The 15,992-nt window shown below is 34.2% G+C and overlaps 2 protein-coding genes across 3 annotated transcripts in view; one reads left to right on the top strand and one right to left on the bottom strand.

The window, feature by feature from the left end:
• The window catches only part of LOC145932930 (uncharacterized), a 143,995-nt gene that overhangs the window by 42,006 nt on the left and 85,997 nt on the right, over positions 1 to 15,992 (top strand). The window lies entirely within an intron of this gene.
• LOC145932456 (GTP-binding protein Di-Ras2) overlaps positions 1 to 15,992 on the bottom strand; it is an 84,158-nt gene that overhangs the window by 36,961 nt on the left and 31,205 nt on the right. For both annotated transcript variants that reach the window (XM_083031412.1, XM_083031413.1), the window contains exon 2: positions 14,880 to 14,915. The gene's annotated coding sequence lies outside the window, so the exon portion shown is untranslated. The remainder of the gene's footprint in view (positions 1 to 14,879; positions 14,916 to 15,992) is intronic.

The raw sequence follows: 15,992 nt of genomic DNA, 5'->3' as shown, positions 1-15,992 counted from the left end.
AATTTTAATAAATACTGAATATGTAACTATTAATTATTATGTATATTTCAAAAATTTATTTAATTTTATAAAATGTGATTTACTTTATTACAAAATAAGGTCATTCAATATTGAAAATAAAAATTACAAAAACAATGTTAATTATTACTATATATCAAAAATACAGAATAGTATTTTAAATTTGTATCGTAATTATTATCGTAATTATTATTGTTTTCTTTTTAATTTGAATGAATAATATGAGACTAATGGCTATACATATAATACTAGTAGAAAATACGCTGATGGCGCGTGATACCGCGTCCGCAAAACTGTTTATCGCATTAATCTTTAATGTTGCTCGGCATAATGCAATTTAAACGTCTTTTAACTCAACATCATGATTGGAGAAATATATTTCGCTTTTTTTTCCAGTATTACAGACATGGTTTATTATTTTTCAAAATAAATAATACTTACAATTAGATATTTATACGCGCGAAGTACGCGCAGTATATTATTTCATACGAGATGCGCTTTAATGATTTATCATGAACATGATGCGGTGTAATAATAAATTGTCACTTCTGTGAATTAAATCATCAAAATTGTCTATATATAGATATAGAATTATTATATACAATATTGCAACGTCTTTATTATTATATATTATCAACGTAATTTAATAAAATTTCATGATTAATTATTTCAATAAATTTTAAATAGATATTTATTTAATTTGAATAGCCGATAAATTGAACAATGAAATTTGATATATAACAAATATCTAAAATTTCTTCATATATATTGGATTCGGTAAAAACAATGGAATATTGGCTTTGGCAAGTCTTCCATAACTCTCGCCTCATACCGGAAGCACTTTTCCCAGAAACACGCGATTTTATAAAAGTAAGCTTTATCTATCATGACACCTCATCCATTCGCTTTCTTTCAATTATACTATTTCATCATAGGGAGAAGTTAAATTTGAGTCTTTTCTCCAATATAACATACTTTTATCGCTGCGAATATTTTCATATCGCTGCGAAGACGGTCAAAGGAATGTCCTAAAAATCACGGGATGAAGTTAAGCTTTCGTACATATGTACGCTCTCGCGTTGGACGGAGGTGGCAAAGAAAAGCGATGACACGCCGTCGCTTTGATAATTCGTCGAGCGAGCCAAAGGGCCGAGACACACGGCAACTTTTCCAATAAATGAGCTTTGGGATCTTTCGAATACGGCGACATAGGACAGAGGATGACCGGCAAAAAGAGAGCTTCGCGACAGAAGGATGACGAGCGCGATGGCGAGCTTCGCTTACGAACGCTTGGCGAACTCACCTTTCGACATAGAAATAGATCGACGCGGCGCGGCGCTTCGGTTCGGTCGACACGTGTTGTCACGCCTTTGATCGTTTCACGCAAGATCGGTCCCTGATACCGACACATGTATCGAATGTGCTAGCTGCCTGCGAACATGCATATGTGATGGATTTGCCGTGGAATCCGGTCAGATACTATAAACGCGATGTTATAACCAACTGCACTCTGTTCTCCAAAAATTCGTCAATAGAAAATTCTGAGAAAAAGATGTGTCGATGTGTGTGTGTGTCTTGCAAAGATGAAATTTGTTTGATCTAAGTTCGGTCTTGATGAGAATTATCGACCTTGACATGTTGCAGCAAGAAAAAAAAGCAAGTCCTACAGAGTTTATAGAGAGAGAGAGAGAGAGAGAGAGAGAGAGATTAAAATAAATCAATTACATTATCTTTAAAATGCATCGGTTTGGATATAAATAATTATGACATTCTTTAAAAATTGGATGTTATAATTATTTTTATCTGTCCAAATTGATAAAGTTGAATATCCATTAAAGTTACTTTGCAAGCAAATTAAAATCTTAGTCTATAAAATTATAAGTTATAATTAATAATTATCTGTTTAATTACTAAAATTACTGTTAACAACCATCATACATTAGTTTTAGACAGAACTTCAGTAAAAATTAAAGCGCATAAAATATTCATTACATGTGTTTATAGCTTATAACATCATAATAAATATCAAAAGTTTTGTATGCACAAATAAATACGGAGATTAATTATATCAAGAATAATATCATAAATCATTAAAATATATTCGCAAGAGAGATATCAATTTTGTAAAATTTTTAATTTTTCGGAGTCTTTCTGGGATTGCTTGTTAATCTTCTTGAAAAATATGTTACGCAACGGTTTATTATTTTGTCGAGTTTTCCAAATAATCGTTTAATTAGAAGCAGCTAATTATTAGCAGCAGCGAACACTGTTCGTGATAAGCGAGGCAATATTCCAAGCGCGCTACGCATAAATAATTGCTTCAAATTAATTGCGCCATAATTATTAAATAATATGTCATTCCGTGATCAAGCAATTTATATTACATATTACCAAGAATTTTACTACTATTATTAAATTTCCATCCTTCCTCGCTCTTTCTTCACTGTGGTTTTTTGGCATACATTAAATTATTTACTTAACATTGAATTCCAAAATTTAATTTGTAAAAAAATAATACTTTTGACAAAGATACTTTCTAATAATGTAGCCATTAATTGTGTGTTTCTCAATTATACTAATTCATTAATCAATTAATGTACTAATGTATTTATAACTTGAATTCTCATTATTATATGTTCAATATGTTTAATTAAAGGATTTAATTAGCATAATTTCCATCATTATGAAATAAATCATATAATGCGTGATGAAAAATGACTGGACATACAATTAATTTTTATTAATTGTGTCGAAAAAATTGAAAACCAATAAAATATTAATCACGTATTAATGACATTTTTTCAGAATGTAAAAACGAAAACTTTTTAGATTACTTTAAATTTGCAAAACCGCATAATTTACTAAATATAACTAAAGTGTTATTTCTTAAACAATTGAATAAATCGAGAAAAGATCGAGCAGAAAGTCGCGCGCAATATTACGCGATTGAACGAGATGAAAAATTAGATACCAAACGTTAATGTTATATAACATTCGAAAACAATGAAACTACGCCCTAGGGAATCCGCAAAGCACTAAATCCTGCCGTTGCGACATTCTGTCGCAGAAGGAGACATTGTCCCTCGTCAGACCAGAAGATAGTTCCCAATTTTTCTTTTCGCTTGGGTGGAGAAGCGGGTAAATTCACGGGGGAAAGGGTTGGGTCTTACTTGACAGCCTAGAAATTTACGAGTCTTACGTTATATCTTCTCACTTCGCGGGTTCGTTCTTTCGAGGGCGGCCAAGAGAGTTTGAAAAACAGGTATTTCTCCTGGAGCCCTTTTCGAATGTTCTTCACGATGTCTTTTTCTTTCTTTCTCGCCCTGCTATCTTTTTGCCGGGACTGTCACCCTTGTTCGAAAAATCGCATAAAATCAAGACCCTTCGAATAGCGCTCATGCTTCGCTAAATCTTCTGTCTGAAATTTGGAAGAGACATGTGGGACATACACACACACACACACACACTCTCTCTCTCTCTCTCTCGATCGTTAATACATCCTACAGTTTAGCATGTTAGGTATCTATTAATAGCCAACAATTATCGATCTTTTTCGCTTGATGTACAGTATGTTTTACGATGTATCCGATTTTGCGAACTTTTATGCAATTTTGGAGTAAATTTTAATGTTAGTTTGACTCAAAAGAATCGCTATATTAACGAGTTGATTCTGGTTTAATGAACAAACTTTGATTATTTTTTTCTACGTATTTTAGACATGTTAGAAATGCAAGAAAAATATTTCTTTTATTCGCAATTAATCGCATTTCCTTTTGTAATCACGCAAGAGATATCCTTCTCTTCATATTGTACGCTTCCTTGCCACTGGGAAACGCATCCATTGTCTGATAGAGATGAGATATTAGAAGCGCATCAAACGGGAATCTCTTAAGGGTATTGTATCATGGAACGGATGTTGATTGATGATGTAACGAAAAGGGCAGCCACGTGTGCGCAGAATACGTTTCACTTGGAAGCTCGTGTCAATCTCTCGCGAAAGTGTGGCGTCCAAAAAACACAGCGAGCGAGAATGAAATAAGCTGCACCGTCTCGTATCTTCCGCTTGACATAATACGAAAAAATGTTGATACGGGACCGAGATATTGATCGTTAGACGCGATATTAGTTTCGAGGGTTATCATCGGCTAACATTAATCCTGTCAGCTCCGCTAATGATTTACCCGAAACAGGACAGCGAGTGATCGACGATCGTCACGAGATATCTTCTCTTAACGCTATCAGTGACAGCCGCGCGATAAGAGAAATAATTAATTGCTGCATTTTAATACCATATAGTTTCTTTTTCGCGATATTTCATAATGACGGTCTATTTAAGGAATAATCTCGAAAACATAATTACAGTCTATGTAACGAGTTTTCAGACACGCTATAGCAATTACAGTACGGCGGGCAATTGAGATTATCGAGGCGCTTATCAAGATTCTTATATTACTTATATATTACTTATTACGTCTATTTGCATTCTTTTACATAAAGTATGAAGTTTGATTATTATTACGAAGTTTGATTATTGTTACGAAAAATAAAAATTTGTTTACACTTAACTGAACTTGAAGCTAAAATTTAAAAGTAAAATTGATACAAATGTTAAAAGATTTATTCATGGAATTTATTCATCAGAAAACGAATAAATAATGATCGAAATGATTTATATTTGAATATTTGTATTTTCAAATTTATTCATGCTTGTGATTATTACGATTTGATAATCATTTGATTCTCGTATCCGTTAAGCGAGCTCATTTATTAATCAAATAAATTTAAATAAATATTAAGAATATAAAGGCTCCTTCTATAATAAATATAAATTGAGAATTAAGAAGGCTATAGGAGCCGTACGCGGTTTTCGGTGCGTTGATTCCAACGAAATTTTTAATTTTTCGTTGGAATTAAATACTTGTGCACGAGGCACGAATTTTTTTACTTGGTATACTGCCAAGATTTTTTCGGAACCAATATTTTTTCTCGCTTATATTTCATTGGGGGGGGGGGGGTCAGAGGGGAACGTCGGAATTAAAAATCTCGAGTCGAGATTATTCCGAAAAAATCTTGGCAGTATACCAAGTAAAAAAAATTCGTGCCCCGTGCACAAGTATTTAATTCCAACGAAAAATTAAAAATTTCGTTGGAATCAACGCACCGAAAACCGCGTACGGCTCCTATAGCCTTCTTAATTCTCAATTTAAATTTAAATAAATTGTTATAACGAGTGCTGTAAAGTCTGAAGGGAATAACAAGCGCACCTATAACGCCGTTTTAACAGATCGTATCAAGTCAATTCGTAATTTCATGCATATTTATTGCACAGGTATATCACGACCTGTCTGACATTGATGACATTACAAAATAATTGATAAATATCAAAAGTTGAGATAAACTGTATTTCATTTTTTACCTCGTTTCTCAGATTTCTCAGAAACGAATTTATATGATTTTGACCTGACATGACGGTATTTTGCGACTACGTTCCCAAGCTTTCCCAAGCTAGGTGCGCGACGAAAGAGTAAAATTAGAACGATCTCGCGTACTTTTAGGGGATTTCCGACTAAACACGCACACCTCGTTCGAGAACACGACTGGCTGACGCGATGCAATTCCGGGTGCAATTTCGTTCCCTTCTTTGTTTAATGCGCCGCGTATACACACGGCGACGCTTTGTCGCGTCGTTAAGGGTAACCCGGATCGAGCGAGATTACACTATCGCCCTGCTCGCAGCGCGCCAAGCACATGCCATTTCGGCTTTTCGTCACGTGCGCGAACAGAAGCCCCGGTATATACAGTTGCTTCTTTCTCTCTCTCTTTCTCTCCTCGATAATGAATATTGCAAGTGCTAGAGAATAGAGCGCGATACAGAAAAATCGCGAGCACGTACAAGCGCCGAAATGTGGTCCACGTCTTTTTTTTCCAGAAGGATACAATAATCGACATTCTCTTTTTTTCTCTTCCTCCCTTTTCGGTGGATAATTTTCCCCTCGCTTCTTCGTCGCTGCGACGGAAATTACGGCTGATAGCAAGTACTCGTGAACGCAACACAGCCATTGTGTCACCGCTTTTTCTCTCGAACTGCGCTTTCCGGAGCTCGCGCATCAACCGGAGGCGCCATTGATGCGCGCTTCACGTTGAGTTAAAAGACTGTGACCGAATAAAAGAAATCTGCCTGACGAGCGCTATTTTGTCAAGAAAAATTGCTGAATTGTGTAATATTTTTTATAGCGTCGAATTTATATTATATCTTCAAGCTGTAATTTTGGAAACTGTAAAGCTGAGCTAATTTAAATGCATTTTTTTTTAATCGATACTCTGCGTAAATGCTATCGAGTTCCTATAATATTCTCATTATTTCCAAGTATAACTGACTTTCGCACAATATCATACTCTCAGGTTATACCTAATATAAGATCCAGCGTACGTAGCTTATTTTAAACGTCCCTCTCGTCAGCTGAGTGCGATGATTAACGAGTGAGGCGCTAAATGAGATCGTACGGGAGCTCGCTATCCGCTTATATAAGATAACATTGGAAGCATGTCAATATATGCTATGAATAATAATAATCATTTATAATGGTATAATTATAATTATAAGTATCTTAATGATTCGCAAACTAAAATATCTATTTTAGTTTGCGAATCATTAAGATACTTATAATTTTTATACTTACTTATATATAGTTTTTATTTTTTATTTTATATTTTATTTTATATTATTAATTTTGTTTTATTTTTTATATTATTGTTTGTTTTTATTTTTTATATTGTATACTATACACGAAAGAGTGGAAATCAATAAATATATATAAATATTTTTAAAAAAATTCGCTCGATAAAAGTATTTATAAAAGTAAAGAGAGAGAAGAGAGGGAGAGAGAGAGAGAGAGTGCCTTTTTAAACACATTAAAAAATATCTGAACATTTATGAAGAAAATTTAGATTTTGCTGAATTGGGATATAATGCTGAAATAATATAATAATTTTTACAAACATGATTCTTATATATAAGATAAAAATATTAATCATAAAACTAAATATAGCTATTTCAATATACTACTCCATGTAATTTTCGCACAAAGTCCACTTCTTTTGTGCGGAAATTGTCACATAATTTTTTCTCGTAGAACCACTTTTGACACTCTTTTCTAAATTAACGCTCAATTTCGTTGTAATAAAAATTTCATCTATATTGTTGTAATAAAAACGCCGCGATAGATTATATATTTCGAGATCTCAGTTTTTACGATGCTGCTAAATTAAATCAAAGGCTGTCTCATATATATATATCAAAAATATTCTTATATCGCACGACACCGCGCAAAAGGTAGATCCGCTTTAACAGCTTTCTCGCTTACCCCACTTCTGTGCTGGAAACGCCGCAATTCTGTCGACGGCGGGTGCCTCGTTGCGAGTTTATTACGTTCCACGGATCTCCATGGGGGACGAAAGACCCCGAAGGTGCTCGTCTCAAGTCTCGCACCGTGTTGATCTACGCGTTACCCATAATACTACACCGAGCGAGATTACGGCTATTCGAGCGGTCATTACAGTTTAGCAAGATTTTTGCGTGAAAAATAAAAATTACAATAGCGCGAAAAAGCGCCTCGTTCCCTTCAATTATCTTTTTCAATGGCAAATTCTGACTTGCAAATTGACTCGAGTCGCGCTCCAAATAAGCATACGAATATCAGATTTGAATCGTGTTGCGTTTAAAGGATCTATATATACATATATGTAGAGCTAAGCTTGACGTGCTTTTATGCGGCTTCATCTTTCATCTTTATTTACAAAATGCGCAATTTAATTTCCTGAATTTTCTCACAATTATTATACTCAATATTAAATAACTTTGTCTGATTTCAATTCAAATAGCTTATATTCAAACTATTCAAACTACCTCAGATTTATATTTTTTTTTTAAATGAGAATGCTTTATGAATATTATGAATTTTTTGCAGCTTTGTGTAATACATGAACTCCAGTTTTTAAAGGTATAGATTTGATAAGATTTTTGGAAATATATTTTCTCATTTTTGCAAAGAGAGAATTGATAGAGAATCTTTGTATTTTTCTCCATTTTATATTCTTAAAATATGATACATGAGACAAACTATCGATTCAACGTACATGATAAAAATTCTTTTTCATTATTTCGTCTAAAGACGAGACTTTTTTAAATGAACTCGCTTTATCACGTTGCTAGACATCTCTCGGAGATTTTTTCTGGTTCCGCGACCGGAGAAGATTCTGGTTCGTTCATATCCGACGCGCTTACTATACTTTCGCCCGTGCTAAGTACGTTCTTAAAATGACAAACGGGGTTGTTAATCAATTTTCAGCGGTATTTTCAGAACCAAGCATTAAACAACGATATTATTTTACGCCGCCGTATAATTAAACCGGGACCGTTTAAAGTGAAATATCAGCTGATACCATAGAATCACCCCCGGTACCATAGACTTTAACTTTAATGGCAGGTTTTCTGATTAATCTAACTCTTTTAAACTGAAACAGTATCATTAATTTTCGAGTTATCTTAAGTAATTGTAAATGTAGGAGTTTGCATAAAGTACGCAGCTGGAGAATATAGTCAAGTAATAAAATCCTATTGTTTATTTAAAGTCAAGGGCACTGTTTCCTTCCAGCGTTTTAAACTTCAGTTTTGAAGCAACTTTAGTTATCAATATTTAATGTCGAATATTACATTGAAGTTACACTCCCCTCCAAATTACCACTAAAGGATAATCTGTAAATTCATCAAGAAATCTATCGGAAGAGAAACTCTTTTATATTAATAAAATAATAAATTTTTAGCTAATAAATTTTAAAGCAGATATAATATTTCAGAAAGAGAGAATTACTATACAAAGCACTATTATACAAAAGAATGCAGTAATTGCATACCGTATGACGTTGCAGTGAGAAAGTTAAATTTGATTTAACTTTTATACTCATTACACCGTTCTAAACTTTCCATTATTGGTTGGAAAATTGAGTCTTCGTGACTCGACGCATTATGCGTAGCACGGAGGAATATAAATAGAGTTCTGGAATTTGGGAAAGGGGCTGCTCTTGACAGCGTTTCCGATTATTGAGAAGGGCGAGAACCCCGCTCGTGAGATGCCTCGTCATGGTCTTATTACGTTGCCGAGATGTTTGTTTTTGGTCTCGAGAGACGGAAAACAGCAGCTCTCTCGACGGCGCGACAAACTCTCCTCAGCTGTGAGAATTCGTAGCACGAAATCGTGTCGGAGTGGCGTGGATTTGCCAACAGCGACTGCAGACTTGTTTGCGAGTTCGACCAAAGCCTAAAACGTCTCTGTCTCTTTTCGTTCCTCTCTCCCGGTGAAATGAGGGGAGATTCGGCGCCGCCGAGGGAGAGAGAGCCCTTTCCTCGAAGCCCTCTAGCGCCGATTCAAAGATACGGACGTGGCGAAACCAGGTCAGGGGTCCTCGACGAGGCCTCCCCACGGACATAAATGAGCCTCTTCTCTCGATGCCCGAACTTCGGCGGCCCACCTTCTGCGAAAGCCGGAGGAACGTACGGCTGGCGCCTTGTCAAAGCTTTAATCGAGAAGGCGAACTTGCGGCGTCGCATGATGACGCTTTGAAAAATACCAGGTCAAACTTCAAAATAAAAACTTTAGAAGCACCTCATCGAAAGATATTGATTATGCGATATAAGTAACTTTGATGTATCTGTGAAGTATTATTACATGTGACGGGAGTTTCAAACGTTCGTATAACAGTGTGTCGGAGTACTTAGAATATATAAATAATAATTAGATTGAGAATTATTAAATATATATTGATTTGAATTAGCATTTTGCTTTTGTTTTCAAGTTTTATTTCTCTTTATTTTCCTCTAACTCTTATATATTTATCGCATAATTGTGTTTGTTAAATAATTGGAAATTGATATATGAAAATATGAAAAAATTTAGATTCATAGTTTAATATTTATGAATAGTGTATATATCGTATGTAATTAAAATTTTTTCCTGTACACCTTGTTTCTTTCAAGAGCTTATACGACTCGACGGTGATCACGATTAAAATGCTTAATTATAACTCACGAGACAGGAGTAATTAAGCGAAAAAACGATCAAAGGATAAAAATAATTTACCGATCGGCCTTTGCAGCGCTGTTATATGTTTCAATTTTATGACCGCCTCTTCGGAGGATTTAGCAGCTGGCTGGCGCTCGAGTTCTCAAAAAAAGTGTTAGGCAAAGCCCCATATAAAGGGTCGAGTGGCTCTCGACCATACCTGAAGGCTTCTTAAACGCTCGATAACTATTTTCCGCAGTCTAGCGATTGTTGAAAGTGCGCTCGAGACGTATTCTCTGCAGAAATGCAACCGAAACTCGGTACATTTAGCGATTTTGTAGCTCTCGCTCGGCGCCAATCACATACGAGAGGGTAAATGAATGAGAGAATTAAAAAAAAAGTACGAGAAAAAACAAGGGAGACCAGAAGGAAAAATAAATTAAAAAATAATAAAGCAATGAGCTAACACACACAAACACACGTATATACATGCATACAGGACTGCATCACTCTCGTAGTTACGCAATCGCGCGAATGACAGCGAGAGAATATAGCGTTGCTTTTTTTTATTTACAGAGAGCGGCATATCTCTTTGTAACTGAAAACAACGTTGAACACCGGTGAACAACGGTGAAATAAACGGAAGATACGAAAGAGGTGCGCGCGCGTGGGGGATATAATAACAGTCTTCATAAAATATCTCGCGAAGTTGTCGCCGGGGCGTATCCATCTATTTCCGTCCGCGGTGCATGGGGCTTCCTCTCGTCGTGGCCGTCGAGCGTGACAGTTACCTTATTATTTATTGCGTCATAAAAGGTCGTAAGTATATGCGGCGACAAACGCGGTGCGTTCCACCTCGAATGGGAGATTCTACTTCCAGATACGAAACACGGTGTCCTTCGCCCATCCTTCGCTATGTCTGCGTTATCTTTGAGATGAAAGCTCTTTTTTTTTTATTTCTGCGATCTTAATTACTTAACATATTGTCGTTTTATTGCCCCTTTTGCGCGCTTTGTAATTTCCGGAAATATAATTTGTTATATTCAAATAGAGTATTGAAAAAGATCTCTCTTTCTCTTTTTCTCTATTTATTTCTGTAGCTTCTGTTCTTGAGTCAATTGAAAAAGGAAGAAGTGTTATTATAGGGCCAGTAATCCAGTTCCATATTCCTTTATCGATTCTGAATATTTGCATCATATAAGGTTGTGCGAAAAATGGTTATGAAAATTATATAAATTATATTAAGCATATATAAAACTGCTGCCCATAATGATAATAGCGAATCGTTTTTCGATCACAATTCGCAAATAATCGTCACGGTAGCTCACGATTCGTCACCTCTGGCGAATTTCAATTGCTCATATGTTCAATCGCATAAATCCTTCGTTGCAATCCTCCAAATGTACGCTTTATTCACTGAAAGGGAAATATTTATCCGCGTTATCGCGATCGATAAACGCATACTTTTTTGAATAATAAATTTCAAGTAGACAAGACTCTAAAAGAAGATGAAATGATTAATATATTACATATATGTATATTTGACCTGGCCATCTTTATTTGTTTAAAATATATTTATTATCAAAAAATTTATTATCAAAAATATCAATTTGTATTATTTATGTTTAAATTATTTTAAACGTTTTACAAGCGCGTGTATCAATCATATATAGATACTATATTCTTCTGATGAAAAAAATTAACGTTTCATATAAATATTCACAAATTAATGACCAACATTCTAATATCAAAGATATGTACATGTATATGTACAAACAACATACACGTAACAAATATTTAATATCGAAAATGTAACATCAATTGTAGCGATGCTCACTTTAGTATTGAATATTGTGGACATTTCTCGAAAATTTCATGGGGATGAATTCTCGGTGGTTAGACGCATGAACGTTTGAATTGGAATTCCTATTAGTTATCTCGTTGGCAGAAACTTATCTTTAAAATATGAAAATTTTGAATAAAATTGTTATATAATTGGAGGAAAAATTTTAGCGCAATTATATTATTACAAATTTTTCAATCAATCAACCATAGTCGCTATATTATCGGTAGTGTTTTTAACAAGTAATTAATGTTTGATGAATAATTCGAAATTATTTGTGATTAATTTTATATCATGTAAAACTACGAGAGAAAGTAACTGTCAGGCATCAAGTTACTTAATAAAAAATTGAATATTCTTCATTGAAAAATCTACAGCTGAATCATTAACTTTATATCGCGAATCGTACCTTATAGTTTCAGATTAATCAATCGAAAAATACACATTCGATAGAATGTTTTACGCTTGAGACGAAGAAAGATGATTTCGCACTCGCTTATTCGAAGAACATCGATATGAGTCAAAGATCTTAGTCAAAATACAAGCATTTCTGCTAAATTCACTTTCAATAAGTGGTTCGAGCTATTAGTTTCTCCAAAAGCTCTCTCGAATATCGATATCAATAATTCACATTTCACTTTCCGTAGAGAAGTGAACACTTCGTTAAAGAAAGTTTCCATAGTTTCACTGTTCCTCGCAATCGTGCAAACAATTTGCAGATATTGACTGTCACAATTTATATAGGATTTACTGGAATCACACAATATATTCTTTAATCACAAATCTCTCGAGCTTTCACTCAAAAATTTAATTAATAAAAGTCATCATCTGTCACAAATTTTAAAGTTTTAAAAACAAATATCCGATTGATAAGATTTACATTAAATTTCCTTGTGATTGAAGAAAAGGTTTTTACACTGGCTTAATTAGAATTAATTTAATTGAAGAAAGAAACTTTATCTCTATTTATAATACACATTTTTCAGGTTTCATTTTGCCAGCATTATTTAATTTTCTTAAAGTTGAATAATCCAAAAATATTGCTTGTTCTCAACATTGAAAAAACCTTTCCTTTCAGTTTCCTTCTTACAACATCTGCGCGTGATTAAAAAAAAACCGATTCTCTCGGGTATATCCTGTATAGTAATCTCGAAATATATTAGAGGAGATTCCTTTGAAAAATACCGTGCGTGTTGCCGCAGAAGACAGAATATTATGAAAAAGAATAGAAGCGCGCTAACATATACGATTCGCTTATATCGCTGATTAAAAGAAGGAAGAAACGGCAAAGGGAAAATTCCCTAAAGCTTTGAGAAAAGCGTGTGCTTCAGGGGGGAGGGGGGGGGAATCACCCTGATAATTCTAAAAACGCAGTCTTTGACAGGAGTATATCGATCGATCGTACGCGCAACTCGTTCTCCAGTTTAATTATTTTCGCGCGCACGCGAGTCGCGCAACTTCCTTGTTCGTTTGCGGGCGCGCGATGTCAATAGCGACCGCCGTCAACCTTCGTGGTTGAAAGCCATTAATTTTAAAGCCACGTCGGAATGCTTATCGGCCGAGAGAGTTGGACAAGTATGAAACGAGCAGACCTACCCCCGGGTAGGGGTAGCATTCACGCTCGCGATACGAACGAACGATTCTGTTGCAAAAGCGGTTGCATATAATCATCAGAAAAGAAAAACAAAATATAGCAATCCTTTATAATTATATATACTTTAACGACACATGTGGTCCTTGTAATCTTTTCACACTGTCTTGCTGGTTCCTTTATTTTATCATTCTACGTTCAAATCGAACGAGAAATATTTTACAGATTCTCTCTTTCAAGAATTTAGAGTTCATTTTTTTTTCAAAGATAATAATTACTTGCGGTCCTTTTACTTTAAATCTTGTGGCGATTAGAAATATTAATGCTAATGGTCTCGAACTTTCGGAAGGGATGCTGATTCGAATTGACTACAATAAGACTTGTTTGGAAATGTCGCACGTTGCCTCAACAGCCAATAAAATTATTACAAAGAATAAAATTCAATAAGATGGTATCTGTCCATTAAGCTTGATGAAAATGGTACAGTCAATTTTCTAAATTGAAATTTCGAAGCACGCTCGAAAGGTTCCGTCGCATATCCTAATGCACGTCCTATACGCGCATCCTGTGTTACGGTCCGTCGCACCTTGGTTCCCGACCAACGATGCGTGGCTCTCGTGAGCATTTTGCACGTGGTATTTTCTCCGTAATCCAATTGAAATCAAAAATTCGAGCGAATCGACCGATGTCAATTTCCGTTAGACGCACACGTGGAATTCAATCTCGGAAACGCAAACACGCTACTTTATGATTCGTATGTGTTTCGCTATATGAAAGATCTCCTGGACGGTTCTTTACTATTTACCGAGTAAACATCGCAAAAACGATCAACGTGCACTCGATTACTCGTCTGCATATGAACAAAATAACGAACTATTGCGAACGATTGCGAATTCGGCAGCGATGTGTCTCCTTGAAAATTAAATACTTCGGGGGTCGACGTTATATTATTTGTTACGATGTGTAGAAAGAACAAATATGTAGGAGAATACGAATATTGTTGTTGGCGCGTTGTAAATATTACGGGAGATTTTTATAAGAAATATTTATTTGCTTGAAAAAGTAAGAGTTTTCTTGGAAGATTTTTTTGCAATTTATACATTTCTTTAACTTTAAAGAAACATCCGGCATTATTAGCTCAATTTATAAACTTTGTAATTTATCTACATTATATCTACATTACATTATATTCTCTTGAATATAAAATTATTGATTTCTAATTTTCTCAATATATATATATATATATATATATATATAAAACTGAACTAATAAAATAAAACTTTGAGTTCATAAATATTTACACGCTATAATTCGGAACTTTTAGATTTTAAGAAAGATTCAAATAATGCATTTAGTACTTGAAACTTACCTTTAAATGCAGAATGTTCCGTCAAGGAAACTGATTCTGTAACAAAAAAAAAAAAGATAAATTAAAAGATGTTAGAAAAATTATTTAAAGTTTTTACTACATCTGTTTGAGACATAAAATTATACTTTATTTTATTCAGCTTAATTCATCATATCGTTGAAACAGAACTAACATTTTTCTCTGGTAACTATCTAAATTTTTCTTTTTTTTTTTTTTACTACTTTTTATCTTTTACACGCGATTTATAATTTACTAAGAAAGACACAAAAAAGATAAATTTTTGTAATTCTTTTATTCTCTACAAATCACTACAACAAGAACATGTATAAAGAGACGTTGTAATATTAAAAATAACAGTGAGGAAAGAGAGAAGATGTTGTATAAGATCTATATTACATAATAGAATTATGTCCAGATATTTTGTCGGATCTCGGACGACGTAAAAACTGTTACCGGAAAGAGGCCATGTGCTCTTCCTTCGAATGATCTCGTGGATCAAGCGGAAAGAAAAGCTGTCCCGCGATTTGTTGGTAAAACAATGTTCTGTTTTATACCTCCGAGAACGCTTCGAGGAGCAATCGTGCAGGTTGATTTTTGTGAGTGGGTTCTTTGAGAGGGGATCTTGGACAAATCGAGCGTGAAACGTTGCTTTTTCAGACAAACTACACGAGAAAAAGGTCGAATGCGTTGTCGTCGTCAGGTACAATCATCGTGAAACGAATCTTCTACGAGGTTTATATTTTTTTTTATTCTGATCTTCTATACCTATGAAAGTTTACTTCGCATATTATCGAATTTTACGATTTTGAGCTTTTCCAACGAATATTTAATTGAACGTTATCCTTTTCATAATTTTTTAATATCGGTAAATGATATAGTATTACATTTATTAATAATTGAACATTAAATTAAAATTTTAATTAAACATTTAAAACATTAAAATCTACTTGAAATTAAATACTTGAAATTTATTTTTAATTTAATTTTTAGCGAGGTCTCTAAAAATTTATGTTAAAAGTCCCTTTTTATTCGTGATTTATGTTTTTCGAAAAGGCTGTGTTAAAAGATTCATCAGAGATATTTTGTTTTACTACGTATTGTTTATAAAAATTC

The sequence above is a fragment of the Prenolepis imparis genome, unplaced genomic scaffold, assembly GCF_030444845.1.
Source record: "Prenolepis imparis isolate NDT839.2.m4 unplaced genomic scaffold, iyPreImpa1.0 SCAF_2, whole genome shotgun sequence".
NCBI lineage: Eukaryota > Metazoa > Arthropoda > Insecta > Hymenoptera > Formicidae > Prenolepis > Prenolepis imparis.
Note: the sequence above shows the minus strand (reverse complement) of the source record. Positions and strands in the feature narration are given on the sequence as shown.